The sequence below is a fragment of the Microcaecilia unicolor genome, chromosome 2 (genome assembly GCF_901765095.1).
Source record: "Microcaecilia unicolor chromosome 2, aMicUni1.1, whole genome shotgun sequence".
NCBI classification, from domain to species: Eukaryota; Metazoa; Chordata; class Amphibia; order Gymnophiona; family Siphonopidae; genus Microcaecilia; species Microcaecilia unicolor.
Genome location: NC_044032.1, coordinates 566,071,376 through 566,084,628, shown reverse-complemented (window position 1 = coordinate 566,084,628; position 13,253 = coordinate 566,071,376). Strand labels below are relative to the sequence as shown.

The window sequence follows — 13,253 nt, the reverse complement described above, 5'->3', positions numbered from 1 at the left end:
AAAAGGACCTAACCTCTGGTTCTCTGGATGATAACTCTAGAAGGCGAGGGAACCAGATATGACCAGTAGGGACCAATTAGAATCATGGTCACTTGGTCTTGTTGCAGTTTAAGAAGAGTTTTCCCTATGAGAGGTAGTGGGGGGCCTATGTATAGAAGGTTGTTCCCCAGTAGAGCAGGAAGATGTACAAGGCTGTATGGATGGGTGCATATATCCTGGAACAAAAGCATGGAAACTTGTTCTTAAGAAAGACAAATAAGTCTTATCACTGGGGTTCCCCACTTGTATTGATTGCACTGCCCAGTGCAAAATCCCACAGCAGAAGTGGAAAAACTCTCTGGTACAGGGAGAATAGGTACGTGAATGTATGCTTCGTTGAGATCTAAAGAGCAAGGAAGACCACCGGAGTGGGCAAAGAACAACGGTGTCCCACGAATAATCTCAAGAACAAGAAAGGAGCAGGAACAGAACCAGGCTCTTCGAAAAAACAGACAGGAGATAGTCAAAATCCAAAATACAAATTTATTGAAGACTCCACATAACTAAATAATTGTGAAACAAAGTATAAAAAAAAAGTAATTGATTGTAAAATGATGAAGGGCTAATGCAGTCAATTTACATAAAATATGAGATAAGGTAGCTAATATTTAAAACATTCTAAATGTAACTGGTGTTTACCAGATCAAAAACATATGTAAATAGCTCTTAAAACAATGTATTGTAACCAGTACATCAGAATCCAGTTTACAAGTACCTGGCAAGATCCCAAAACAGTACACTTATGCTACTTATCCTAGAAACAAGCAGTGAATTTTCCCCAAGTCTTTCTTAATAATGGCTTATGGATTTTTCTTTTAGGAAGCTATCCAAACCTTTTCTTTAAACCCCGCTAAGCTAGCTGCTTTTACTACATTCTCAGGCAAAAAAATTCCAGAGTTTAAGCTACGTTGCGTTTTAACATGGGAAACTGTGATACCAGGAAAACCATGCAAAATTTTTGCGTAGAAACTTGTTTTAAATTCTCTAAGATTGAGAACTGGACCTACTCCCCCTGCCTTTTTTGATATGAGAAAATATCTCAGCAGAACCCTCACCCTCTATCCAGCGGAGGGACTTATTCTATTGCATTCTGCAGGAGGAGGGCTGAGAGCTCCTCTCGAAGTAGTTTTATTTGAAGGGAGTTGTAACGCAGAGAGTAGGCATGTTGAATGGTATGTCGAACCCAACAATCAGAGATTATAATAGTCCACCTCTGTTGAAAGAGGATGAGCCTCCCTCCGACTGGTAGGTCGCTTGGCAAGGACAACTGTATGGCGGCAATGCCTTCTAGGAAGGAGTGAAAAATTGGGCTTAGACAGATGGTGTTTGGAATTTTACACACCACTGCTGTCTTGGATGTGAGCGTTGGGGCTAGTTCTTTGAGGTGGAGGAGGAATAGGAGTGTAATGATGCATAGACATACTGTAATTGGAGCGTCGATATCCGCCTGCAAATCTTTAGAAGAAACAGAATCCTAGATATTAAGAATATCCATACTGGGTCAGATCAATGGTTCATCTAGTTAAGTATCCTGCATCCAACAGAGGCCAATCCAGGTCAACAAGAATCTAACAAAAACCCAATTAGTAGCATCCTTCTATGCTATCAATCCCAGGGCAAGCAATGGCTTCCCCTGTGTCCATTTCAATAACAGACTATCTGTATGTTTTTTTTTATTAGATCAGCCACTTTATCGACTGTCAGCAAACAAGTTTTCCTCACGACAAAGGACATGTTAAGATGCACCTGGACAGCAGATTCGAGGTCACAGACCCTGAGCCAAGAGAGATGTCGAATTTTGCCTGCTAAAGCAGAAATGTGTGAAGACACATCAAAGGCCTGCCTTTGCCAGATATTTATGGCAGTGGAGAAGTTTCCTGTGAAGCTAATGGAATTCCTCAGCTTTCTCAGGGGAGGGCGAGGAAGGAATTCCACAAAGAATACTCTGTACCTGGAGGAGCAGAAGCACGAGATCTTACACTTCAAATGCTTTTTAAAGCAGACTCTATAACTAGGGAATAAAGAGTTAACTGTTTTCTCAAACCCTGTGGATTTCTATATCCTATACATTTTATCAGTTTTCTTTGAGACTGCTTGAACTGTCAGTGGCATCTTCCAGTTTTTGAGTAGAACATTTTTCATAATTGTATGAAATGGAACAGTGATTCCTTCTCTAGGAGGAGTCATAATCCAGAGCTCTGAAGTACCTCCTCCATCTCTAATTTGAAAGACACGGCTTGAGCCATCTCACATATAAAGCCAGGAAAGGATATACTTTCTGCAGGAGACATACGTCTCTCAGGTGGCAGAGAAAGATTAGATAGAATGCCATAGAACTCCTCAAATGAGAGGTCCTGTGGGTCCTGATCCGTCTTCCAGAAGAGGTCAGAGTCCAACTCGTCAAAGTACTGGTCATGGGAAGTATGTGGAAGAGAGTATCAACTAGAGCGTCGGCATCCGGGACCTCTCCTGTGACCATCTCTCTGACAGACTGGGCTGAAGCTGGCTCAAGCACCCTGTAACCCTGTATAAATTGCGAATGCAGTAGCCCTGAAAGCTTCTCCTTCAGTGTAGTCCAAATTTCTTCATGTAGAACAGGCATCGGTACCGAATAGGAAAGTGGTGTGGATGCAACCTAAGTAATAAGCTGTGCAGGCATAGGAGATCAAGGACCTTGAAGGCTCTCTATGAGAAAATAAGTTAGCGAGAAGGGAGTGGTCACTGTGGAATGGATGCTTCCTGTGCCATCAAGGTAGCTGATGTAGCGGAGGTGTTGGCAGAGTGCCTGGAGGGAGAACAATGGCAATGCTTCTTAGGATTTTCATACTGCAGATCCATCGACGCATGCATCACCGACCAAGAGGATGTAGAGTCCTTACGCTTTCTTGGTACCGAGTCAGACAGACTCTCTCAACGTTGCACTCGATATCGATGCCAATACACGCTCCACGTCAAAAGCTGAATCTTCTGCCATGCTCAATGCGGATGCTAATATGGATACAGAACCAAAAAAAAAAAATTTTCACTATGGAGTAGTGGAAAATTAGGTTCTTACCTTGGTAATTTTCTTTCCTTTAGTCACAGCAGATGAATCCATTAACTGATGGGTTGTATCCGCCTACCAGCAGGTGAAGATTGAGAACACTGAAAAACCATAGTGCCTCTTGGACGGCTAGCCCCAACTGCTTTCAGTATTTGAGATTTCCAAAGCAGAGTGAACCACAAAAGTATAACTAACTTTCCTCACAGCGAACATACGCCCCAGAAAAGGAGCAATAACCACACAAAGGAGGGACGATCTCAACCTCCTGTAGAAGAACATCATGTAGAAATTTTGAGAGCTGGTATCCAACTTCTCCCAATGAGATATATATCTGCATGAAAGATCTGAACAAAAAACAAGTCAGACAGGGAGGGATCATGGATTCATCTGCTGTGACTAAAGGAAAGAAAATTACCAAGGTAAGAACCTAAATTTTCCCTTCCTTGTCATCAGCAGCAGATGAATCCATTAACTGATGGGATGTACAAAAGCAATCCCTACTTAGGGTGGGAACAGGCCACACCGTGAGCAAGCACTTGTGCTCCAAAAATTGCATGCTGCTTCGCTGCAACATCCAGCTTGTAATGCCGGACAAAAGAGAGCTGAGAAGCCCAAGTAGCCACACTACAGATCTCTTGAAGAAAGAGTGCACCCGTTTCAGCCCACGAGAAGGAAATCGCTCTCGTGGAATGCGCCTTAAACACTTCAGGTGGAGCCCGACCTGAAAGCAGATATGCAGAAAAAAAACTTCCTTGAGCCAACGGGCTATAGTGGCCTTAGACGCCGGGCCTCCATGCCGAGGACCTGACAAGACAAAAAGGTGATCAGAAGTCCTAAAGTCATTTGACATCTGTAGATACTGCAACAGTGCCCTGCGCACATCCAAAAGATGTAACTGCCCAAAGGAGTCCGGGAACTCTTCCCTAGAAAAGGAAGGAAGAAAAATGGGCTGGTTCACCTCTTCAATGCTGCCTTCGGCGCCTAACCGCTCGAGAAATATAAAATGCCCCAATCTATCCACCCTATCAGATTAACTGTTCACTCGTCCTCTAGATTGTTCACTTGTCTTTAGTTTGTTCTCTTGTCTTTTAGATTGTAAGCTCTTTGAGCAGGGACTGTCCTTCTATGTTTAAATTGTACAGCGCTGAGTAACCCTAGTAGCGCTTTAGAAATGTTAATTAGTAGTAGTAGTAAACGCTGAATTGAAACCACCTTAGGCAGGAAGAAAGCACTGTACGTACCGTCACTCTGGACTCCAAGAATTGCAGAAAGGGGTCCCGACAGGACAGCGCCTGCAGCTCAGACACGCGTCTAGTCAATGTAATGGCCACCAAAAAGACTGTCTTGAAAGTCACATCCTTCTCCGAAGCTCGCTTAACCGGCTCAAAGGGCGAACACTGAAGAGCCTACAACACCAGTCCCAGGTTCCAGGCCGGACAGGGCAACCGGACAGGAGGACAGAACCCAAGCACCCCTCTGAGAAATCAGGCAATGTTCAGATGAGCAGCAAGGGATAAGGCAGCGACTTTCCCTCAATAGCATGATAATGCTACCACTTGCACCCGCAGGGAATTGTAAGCTAGGCCTTGTTGTAAGCCCTCCTGCAAAAAGTCCAGCACTGACGAGACTGTAGCCCGCGTGGGTGTGATCGCCTTTGAAACACCCCACGCCTCAAATTTGCGCCAGATCCGAGCATAAGCTGCAGAGGTGGACTGCTTGCGGGCCTGCAAGAAAGTGGAGATGACCTTGTTAGAGTAGCCCTTGTCTCTCAATTGCGCCCTCTCAATATCCAAGCCGTAAGACCAAATCGGCAGGGATCCTCCATAGACACCAGACCCTGAACCAACAGGTTCGACACCAGGGGCAAATGCACCGGAGCGTCCACCAACATCCGGCGGAGATCCGCATACCATGGATGCCTTGGCCAATCTGGAGCTATGAGAATCACCAGACCTCGGTGCTGTCGAATCCGCAGTAGGACTCGCCCTATCAAGGGCCAAGGAGGGAACACATACAGGAGCTCTGAGGGCCAGGGTCGAGCCAGAGCATCCAACCCCCGCCGAGTGAGGATCTCTCCTTCTGCTGAAAAAGCGAGGTACTTTGGCGTTTGCACTTGACGCCATTAGATCCATTCCGGGAGTCCCCCATTTGGCACAAATCTGAAGAAAAACTTCTTCTGCCAGTTCCCATTCCGCCGGTTCGATTTGATGCCTGCTGAGAAAATCGGCTTGCACGTTGCTCTGACCTGCTATGTGAGCTGCCGACAGAAGCTGCAGGTGTAGCTCGGCCCAGTGGCAAATCTGAGCAGCCTCCGCGGCCAGGGCCCTGCACTGAGTGCCTCCCTGACGATTTATGTACGTCACCGCTGTCGTGTTGTCTGACAGAATCCGGACAGCAAGCCCTTTCAGAGTCTTTAGAAAGGCCATAAAAGCCTGGAATAGCGCTCTCAGTTCCAAGCGATTGATGGACCACCCCGCTTCCACGGGTGTCCACAGACCCCGAGCATAGCTTCCCTGGCAATGCGCTCCCCAGCCTAGAAGGCTGACATCTGTTATCACCAGGCACCAAGAAGGAAGCGCAAGAGGCAATCCTTGGCGCAGCATCCTGTCGGAGAGCCACCACGCCATACTGAGCCGGGCCGCAGGGAGCAACGTTAGTCTGCGTTGATATTCCTGGGACATCGGAGACCATTGTTGAAGCAGGGCAATCTACAGAGGCCTCATATACGCTCTCGCCCAAGGCACCATCTCCAAGGTGGCCGTCATTGACCCCAGCAGCTGGACAAGTCACAAGCTTGCGGGCGAGGCATCCGCAGGAGCAGATGAACCTGATTCTGAAGCTTGCACCGCCTTTGGTCAGGGAGAAACCCCCGAATACTCGAGACTGATAGGGGGTCAGGTGACTTTTGGGTATATTGACCACCTAGCCTAGTGCCTGCAGGACTGCAACCACTCTGGCTGTGGCAAGACGACTCTCGGTTGCCGAATCCGCTCTGATGAGCCGTCGCCGAGATAAGGGTGACTCCGATACCCTCTCGCCTGAGGCAGGCAGCTACGACCACCATTACCTTGGAGAAAGTACGGGTGCCGTGGCTAGGCCGAAAGGCAAGGCCCAAAACTGGAAATGTTTTCCCAACACCGCAAAGCGGAGGAACCACTGGTGTGGAGGCCAGATAGGAATGCGCAAATATGCTTCTTTTAGGTCCAGAGACGTGAGAAACTCTCCTGGCTGAACCGCCGCAATGACAGAGTACAGGGTTTCTTGCGAAAATGTCGTACTCTGAGGGCCTCGTTGACTCTTCGTAAGTCGAGGATCGGTCTGAAAGACCCTCCTTTTCAAGGCACGACAAAAATAAATGGAATAGCGGCCACAGCCGTGTTCGGCGGGAGGCACCAGGACCACCGCTCCGAGGTGCAGCAAGACTTAAGGTCTCCTCTACTGCCGCCCGTTTTACGGCAGTGCCGCATCGGGACTCCACAAACATCTCTCACCGGGGCACCCAATTCCAGTTGGTAACCTTCTCTGATCAGGTCCAGGACCCACTGATTCAACGTAATCTTGATCCACTCCTCTAGAAAGAGGGAAAGACGTCCTCCTATTGCAGGCATGGAGGAGTGGACCGGAAGCCATCATTGTGGAGGACACCCCTGAACTCCTGGCCTTGACCCAGCCCCTGCAGAACATCTGTCCGAGCGAAAGGAGTTCCTCTGTTGAAAACGGGTACATTGAGAAAACCCAGCAGAGCACCCCGGGCGATACCTGCGAGCTTCACGGAAGCGAGGTCTGGAAGAAGAGGGAAACACAGAACCTTTGGAAGAAGGCCTCAGCCTATCCTCAGGTAACCGCTGGGGTTTAGAGTCCCCCAGGTCTTTCACAATCTTCTCCAATTCCTCTCCAAATAACAGGAGGCCCCAAAAGGGTAGTCTCACCAGCCTCTGCTTAGAAGCCATGTCAACCGCCCAATGCCACAGCCAAAGAAGGCGGTGGGCAGAAACCGCCACAGACATCTGTTTAGCCGAAGCTCTGACCAAATTATAAAGGGCGTCAGCCAAAAATGACAGGACCGACTCCATCCGCGGGGCAACCTCAGAAAGGGGCCCCGCACCATTGGCAGGCTGTTCCACCGCCTGCTGTAGCCAGGAAAGACATGCCTGGGCTGCATAGGAACTGAAAATAGACGCCCTCAAGGCAAGGCCAGCAATTTCAAAGGACCACTTCAGCGCGGACTCCAGCAATGACAGGCTAAACTGCACCAGTCTCTACACTATCTCCACAATTATTGTTCAGTGTTACCCCCTCCCCCCCCCCAACCAAGTCTGTCCTTTAATAATACCGCATGTTCGGAAATCATAGCCATAAGTACAGTTATTCACATATATATAACAGAATAAGCATCCATACACACATTGCAAAAGTAAACTACTTCTACAGAGTACATTTTTATTTTCTCATTTCCATCTTCCAAAATTCCAGACAGCAAATGTACAGATCAGCAGGTGCCAAAGCAGTCCAAAACAAGTAAAGTCAGAAACAACACAGTTTATACCTAACTGTTTCACCACCCTTAGGATTTACCTTTGGGTTTAAAAAGCAAAACCATGGACATATAAGGACTTGATAAACAAATTAAAACAAAGTTTAAAGCAAACACCCTTAATATGCAATACTTGGTAGCAATAATGAAACAGTGATGGAAAATTCACAAAGCAAGCAGACTGAGCCAACAGATTTATTTTCCATTGAACATAATTAACTTTGTATGAACTTGGTGGCTAATAGTATGCAGAAAACAATGCTGGCACATTTAGACTGACTCTGGACTTCTGCATAAAGGTAGCTCTGCCCTCATTCAATATTTTTCTTTTAAATTGTAGTAATAAAAAACATCAAATGCATTTTTATAATATACCACTGCAATCCACAAAACAAAAGGAGCAAGTTCCTACATGCCATCTTTTTCTTTTGATCTAAGCAAAGGAAAACAAAAAAAGATTTTTGATGCACACAGGTTTCAACCTAATGTTTAATGTGGGATATGTCATCTACTATTATAATTTGCACCTCCAACGTTCTGAAGCCACTGAAGTGAAGGGTTCGTAACATTCGTTAGGTTCGTAAGTCTGTCACTATCTGTCTCTGTCCCACCCTCATGTCAAAACGTGATGACATCGAGGGCGGAACAGTGACAGGGAACAAACTGCAATTTAACAGCTGGTCCTCCTCACGTCATAGCCGCGCGATGGACGAAAATAGTTGTAAGCGCGCCAGCACACCACCTACCCTCTCCTGACAGGCGGTTTTTGGCGAGCAAGCGAACTCGACAAACAAGAAAGGCAGTGTGGTGGTGAAAGCGGGACGGAAATATCTGACAGCTGTAGCTGAAGGACAGCGGCATACGCAGAGACTAAACCGGGAGGCGAAGTTTATCCTGGTGAGTGCCTGTGGCTGCGTCAGCACCGCCGTTGCCTGTCAATGTGTGTGAGTGAGAGAGTATGGAGGGAGCTCCTGCTGGCTGTGGGTCAGGCCAGGACTTAGCTGGTGGACGGGAGAAGCAGTGTGTCGTTAGGTTGACAGTGAATAGCAACTCCCCCCCCCCCCCCCCCGCCGCCAAACAGCCAAATTCCTCGCACAAACTGTGACCTGCAAATTGAAAATCTTTCTCTCTGAGACACACAGAAACACACACTCTGTCTTCCTATCTTACACTCTCTCTCACAGACACTGTCTCTCTCTCTCTCACACACAGATACTCACTATCTCTGTCACAGATATTCTCTCTCTCACACATACATAGTGTGTCCTAACAGTTCAACCAACAAAACAACAAAAACAAAAAACACATGATATTAGACATAATACAACAATGTAAATTATTCATTAGCATGACAACACATTTATCCTAACAATCCCTTTCAAAATATTAATTGCAGAAAGCCAATACCTTGCTAGCGCCCGTTTCATTGGTTTCAGAAACGGACCTTTTTCCCTAGTAAGTAAATAAATATAAACTCTAAACCTTGAGTACCTGATTCTCTTAGCATGATGTCTGTTTTAGAGGCCCTTTACCAGCAGTAAAAAAAACATCTCTACACAAATATAACAGAGAGAGTCATTTGGAGGGGCTGGATATAGGGACACCCTATCTATAAAACAATTTAATACTCTACCTATAAAATCTTATTCCGTTCTTATGCTTCCTCTGTGTATATCTATATGCTGCACTAGCTGGCATATTTGAAAATGTAAGCAAGATTAAATAAAAATACTACCAACAATAAAGAACGGCAATGAGGATGAAGCAGCTCATAGGCTTGTCATCCCGCCTTGGACGCCTCCTGTTTTCATCCAACCTCCTTGCTCCTTGCATTGGTGGCTTGCTTGGTGCCACTGACAGTCCCACCTCCTGATATCAGTTCCTGTTTCAGGGCAAAACTAGCAGCCTGTCTGCACCAACTGAGAGAACTCCTTGAGCTCTTCTATGGTAAGTTTATTTTCTTGTCACTGCTGCTGCTGCTTCCCTCAGCAACTGCAGCAGCTTGGGTGACAGCGGGAGGGAAGCAGCAGCAGCGGCTTAAGTCACAGTGGGAGGGAGGGAAGCGGCAGCGGCATGGGCGACAGCGGGGAAATCACGATTTTTTTCCAACTGATTCGAATCAATTTGTCAAAAACTAATCAATGAATCAATCAAATCATGAATTGGACAGCACCACTGTACACTGGTCAAACCAAAAAGCGCTTGCATCAGCTCCAACTAATTCAGAATGCTGCAGCACATGTGAAAGAAGGCTGTAAGTGGGGTGACCACACCACACCCTTCCTACAAAACCACACTGGCTACCAGTACCTTACCAGGCTAAATTTAAAACTCTGATTTTCAAGGTACTCAGACAAAATGGGCCAGAGTACTTAAAGCATAAGTCAGCCCTTTACACACCTTTGAGACCTCTAAGGTCCTCTCAAGGAACATCACTATCCGCACCCTCATCAAAAGACACTGTACAATGTGATACCCACCAGCAAGCCTTCTCAGGAGTAGCCCCCATGCTTTGGTATTTACTCCCAGAGGAGCTACATTTCTCGAGACTACCCCTACTTCAGGAAGCAAGTGAAAGCTTGGCTCTTCTTCCAAGCCTTTAATACATAGCATGACTATATACCACTGTGCACTCAGGACTAGCTTGCTACACACATAGAGAGGGTCTTTTACTTAGGTGCACTGGCACTTTCAGCGTACCCTAAAAATAGGTGCAAGCTAAACGTCCACAGGCATATACTGGCGTCTCTAGCGTTTAGCGCCTGCCCATTTTTAGCGCGCACTAAAAATGCCAGCACACCTTAGTAAAAGACCCCCACTGTAAGTTAAACCAGTTCCTTATATAATCTTGTTTAACTGTACAAAGAACTTGTCTAAAGTTCAGCCACCGATCTTATTTATCCCCACTCACTCTATACCACCCATCTTGTCCCGTCTATTTATCAGCACTTGACCCCTCACCTATATGGTAAGTTGCATTGTAGAAAAGCATTAACATTGTATCTATGTTATTTGAATGTTCTAATGCATGCTTATTAGATGTTTCATTAGTACTATGCTGACATATTACAGGTATACATATCCCTGTTATTTGAATTTCAGTGCTGTTAAATGTGTATATTTTTGATACTACTAAGTACCTGTCTATAATATGTAAACTGCTTTGAATGTAGTTGCAAAAACCACAGTATATCAAGTATATCAAGTCCCATTCCCTCCCCCCCCCCAAAAAAAAAAAAATACTGTTTCATGGTAGTCCTATTATTAGGTTTTAATTTGCTGTTCTCAAGTTTACGTCATGTATTGTATTCATGTTTATATTAGGGAATTTTTACTGTTACACTGTTAGCATAATTGCAAGTCTTACGTTAAAACTGTACCTGCTGTACACCACCCTTGGGTGAATCTCTTCATAAAGGCAGTTAGTAAATCCCAATAAAATATAGGAAATACCACAGAGAAAATAATGCAGATAACTTACAAAAAGTACGTTAAGAACAGCAAATATAATTGAATAAAATGGTGGGAGGTGAGGATAGTGCTGGGCAGACTTATAAGGTCTGTCCCAGAGCCGGGGGTTGGGAGGCAGGGATAGTGCTGGGCAGACTTATATGGTCTGTGCCCTGAAAATGACAGATACAAATCAAGGTAAGGTATACACAAAAAGTAGCACATATGAGTTTATCTTGTGGGCAGACTGGATGGATGGACCATGCAGGTCTTTTTCTGCTGTCATCTACTATGTTACTATGTATGTTAACCCAACTAATTGCATAAATGAAAAAATGATCAAACCAGACCAGGTAACAAACACACCTTCAAATTTCTCTTAATTATGGGAAGAAAATTGTATTAAGATTGTAAAGTACTCCACATTGTGGCACCTACATATGAAACTAAAAAGGTTAAAAAAAAAAAAAAAAAAAAAAAAAAAGAAATGCATCAAGGAAACGTTAAAATTATGTCACAAACCTGGGAATCGTAAATTAAAACTTTAACGCGAAAAGAAGCTGGTGAAATATAAAAGCAAGATGACTGATGATAAAATACAACTTTTTCTAAAAGAAAAATAAAAAAAGGAACAAATAAAGATTAGGGAATAAAAAAAAACTGCACGGAGAAAACAATGGTGATATAACAAAAGCAACACTAAGTGTGTTACACATTAACAGAGACTTGATCAGTCAACCAAAAGTTTCCCGTTGCCTTAGCAATAATATTAAACAATCTAAGACATACGTTGATCTAAAGAAAACCAAATTTAGTTGTGGATGCCCGAGTTCTGCAGAGTTTCAGCACGTTTTCTGATTTTAGAAGGAAAACCAATTTTGTCCCAGGTATAGACTGAAAAGCTTGAAATCTCCAGCCGCTCACACTCAACTCTGGACTACCAACGTTCACAGGAAAATAAAGGAGCGGTCGCAGAAAGATACCGCACTCAAAGACCCGCTCCAGCACGGCGGCAAAAAAAACCCATTCAAAACCGCCAAAAATGGGAAGTACAACTAAATCGCACGCTATCATGCCAACATACAAGCACTACATTCCTGTGCTGCCTATAAACGTCGCAAAGATTCCCTTTCTGGAGAGTCCCCACCACGATACTCTGCAGTCTGCACAGGAAACTTACCTGCAGAGTATTTTATCGCTTATCACTTCTCATTACTGCCAGTCAGCAGCAATAAACCAATGGATCTCATCCCAGTCCGCTCGACCTGAGCCAATGAACACGCGGCGGTCGGATCAGCTACACAAACGCAAACTACGCAAGGCTCCGAGGAACTTCCCAGGGCTCACAATGAAGAAAAAGAATGGAGAAAAAAAGAGAAATTAAATCCAGCACTTGCCCTACAGAAAAAGAAAGAATACAAAACGCATACAACAAAACAAAGCACCCACATAATGCTCTCATGAGTCCCCAAGCCAGTCACAGAATACAAGGTTGGGCCTTGATCCTAGTGGACAGAAGCCTGTTTAGGCCGCACTGGTCTGAGAAAAACACCGATCCTGTCACCGGCCAAGCTATTCCTGCAATTACCTTTATTCCGCTGTAGCGTCCTTCTCACCAGCAGTACCCAACCAAAGTTCAGCGTCTTACTCGATAACGGTCACCGTTTATGCCTGGAGAGCTCCAACCGCCTCCTCAACCGCCATGTTTTGCTCTGCTGCTGAAGGAAGGGGAACGAACGAGTCGACAGCAACGCGCGCTCAAGGCCACCGCGTTACCGTAGCAACCACTAGCGGGCCGAAGCCTTCAGGCCGCCAAGATGAAAGGCGTGAAAGCCACGTGACTTTTAGAAAGGGTAGTCTTCCTCCCCTCAGAAAAAGTCGTGATAGAGGTGGAATGTGGTGTTCCTCCTCCTTTTCTGCGTTATGCATAGTCCCCCCCCCGTGGTTTTCGTATTGGCCCTCACTTTTAATTTAGCCGTGATTGATGTACTGAGTGAGTGAACCTTCAGGTTATGTCCCATTTCCAGCTACTAGTCTAGGTGGCTTTTCACAAGTAATTATGAATCCAAGTACTAAAATCCACAGCCAGGATTTCATTTTTTTTCTTTCCTAGGGATACCTTTTTGTAGCCCTGAATTAGTAATTGTTGTTTGTCAACGTGGTTGTAGTGGCTACAGTAGCAGAATT

General features: G+C 45.3%; 1 protein-coding gene across 1 annotated transcript in view; it reads right to left on the bottom strand.

The window, feature by feature from the left end:
- Positions 1-12,890, bottom strand: part of PCM1 (pericentriolar material 1) — an 866,960-nt gene extending 854,070 nt beyond the window's left edge. The window contains 1 exon segment of the mRNA XM_030191464.1: positions 12,655-12,890. The gene's annotated coding sequence lies outside the window, so the exon portion shown is untranslated.
- Positions 12,891-13,253: the final 363 nt, after the last annotated feature.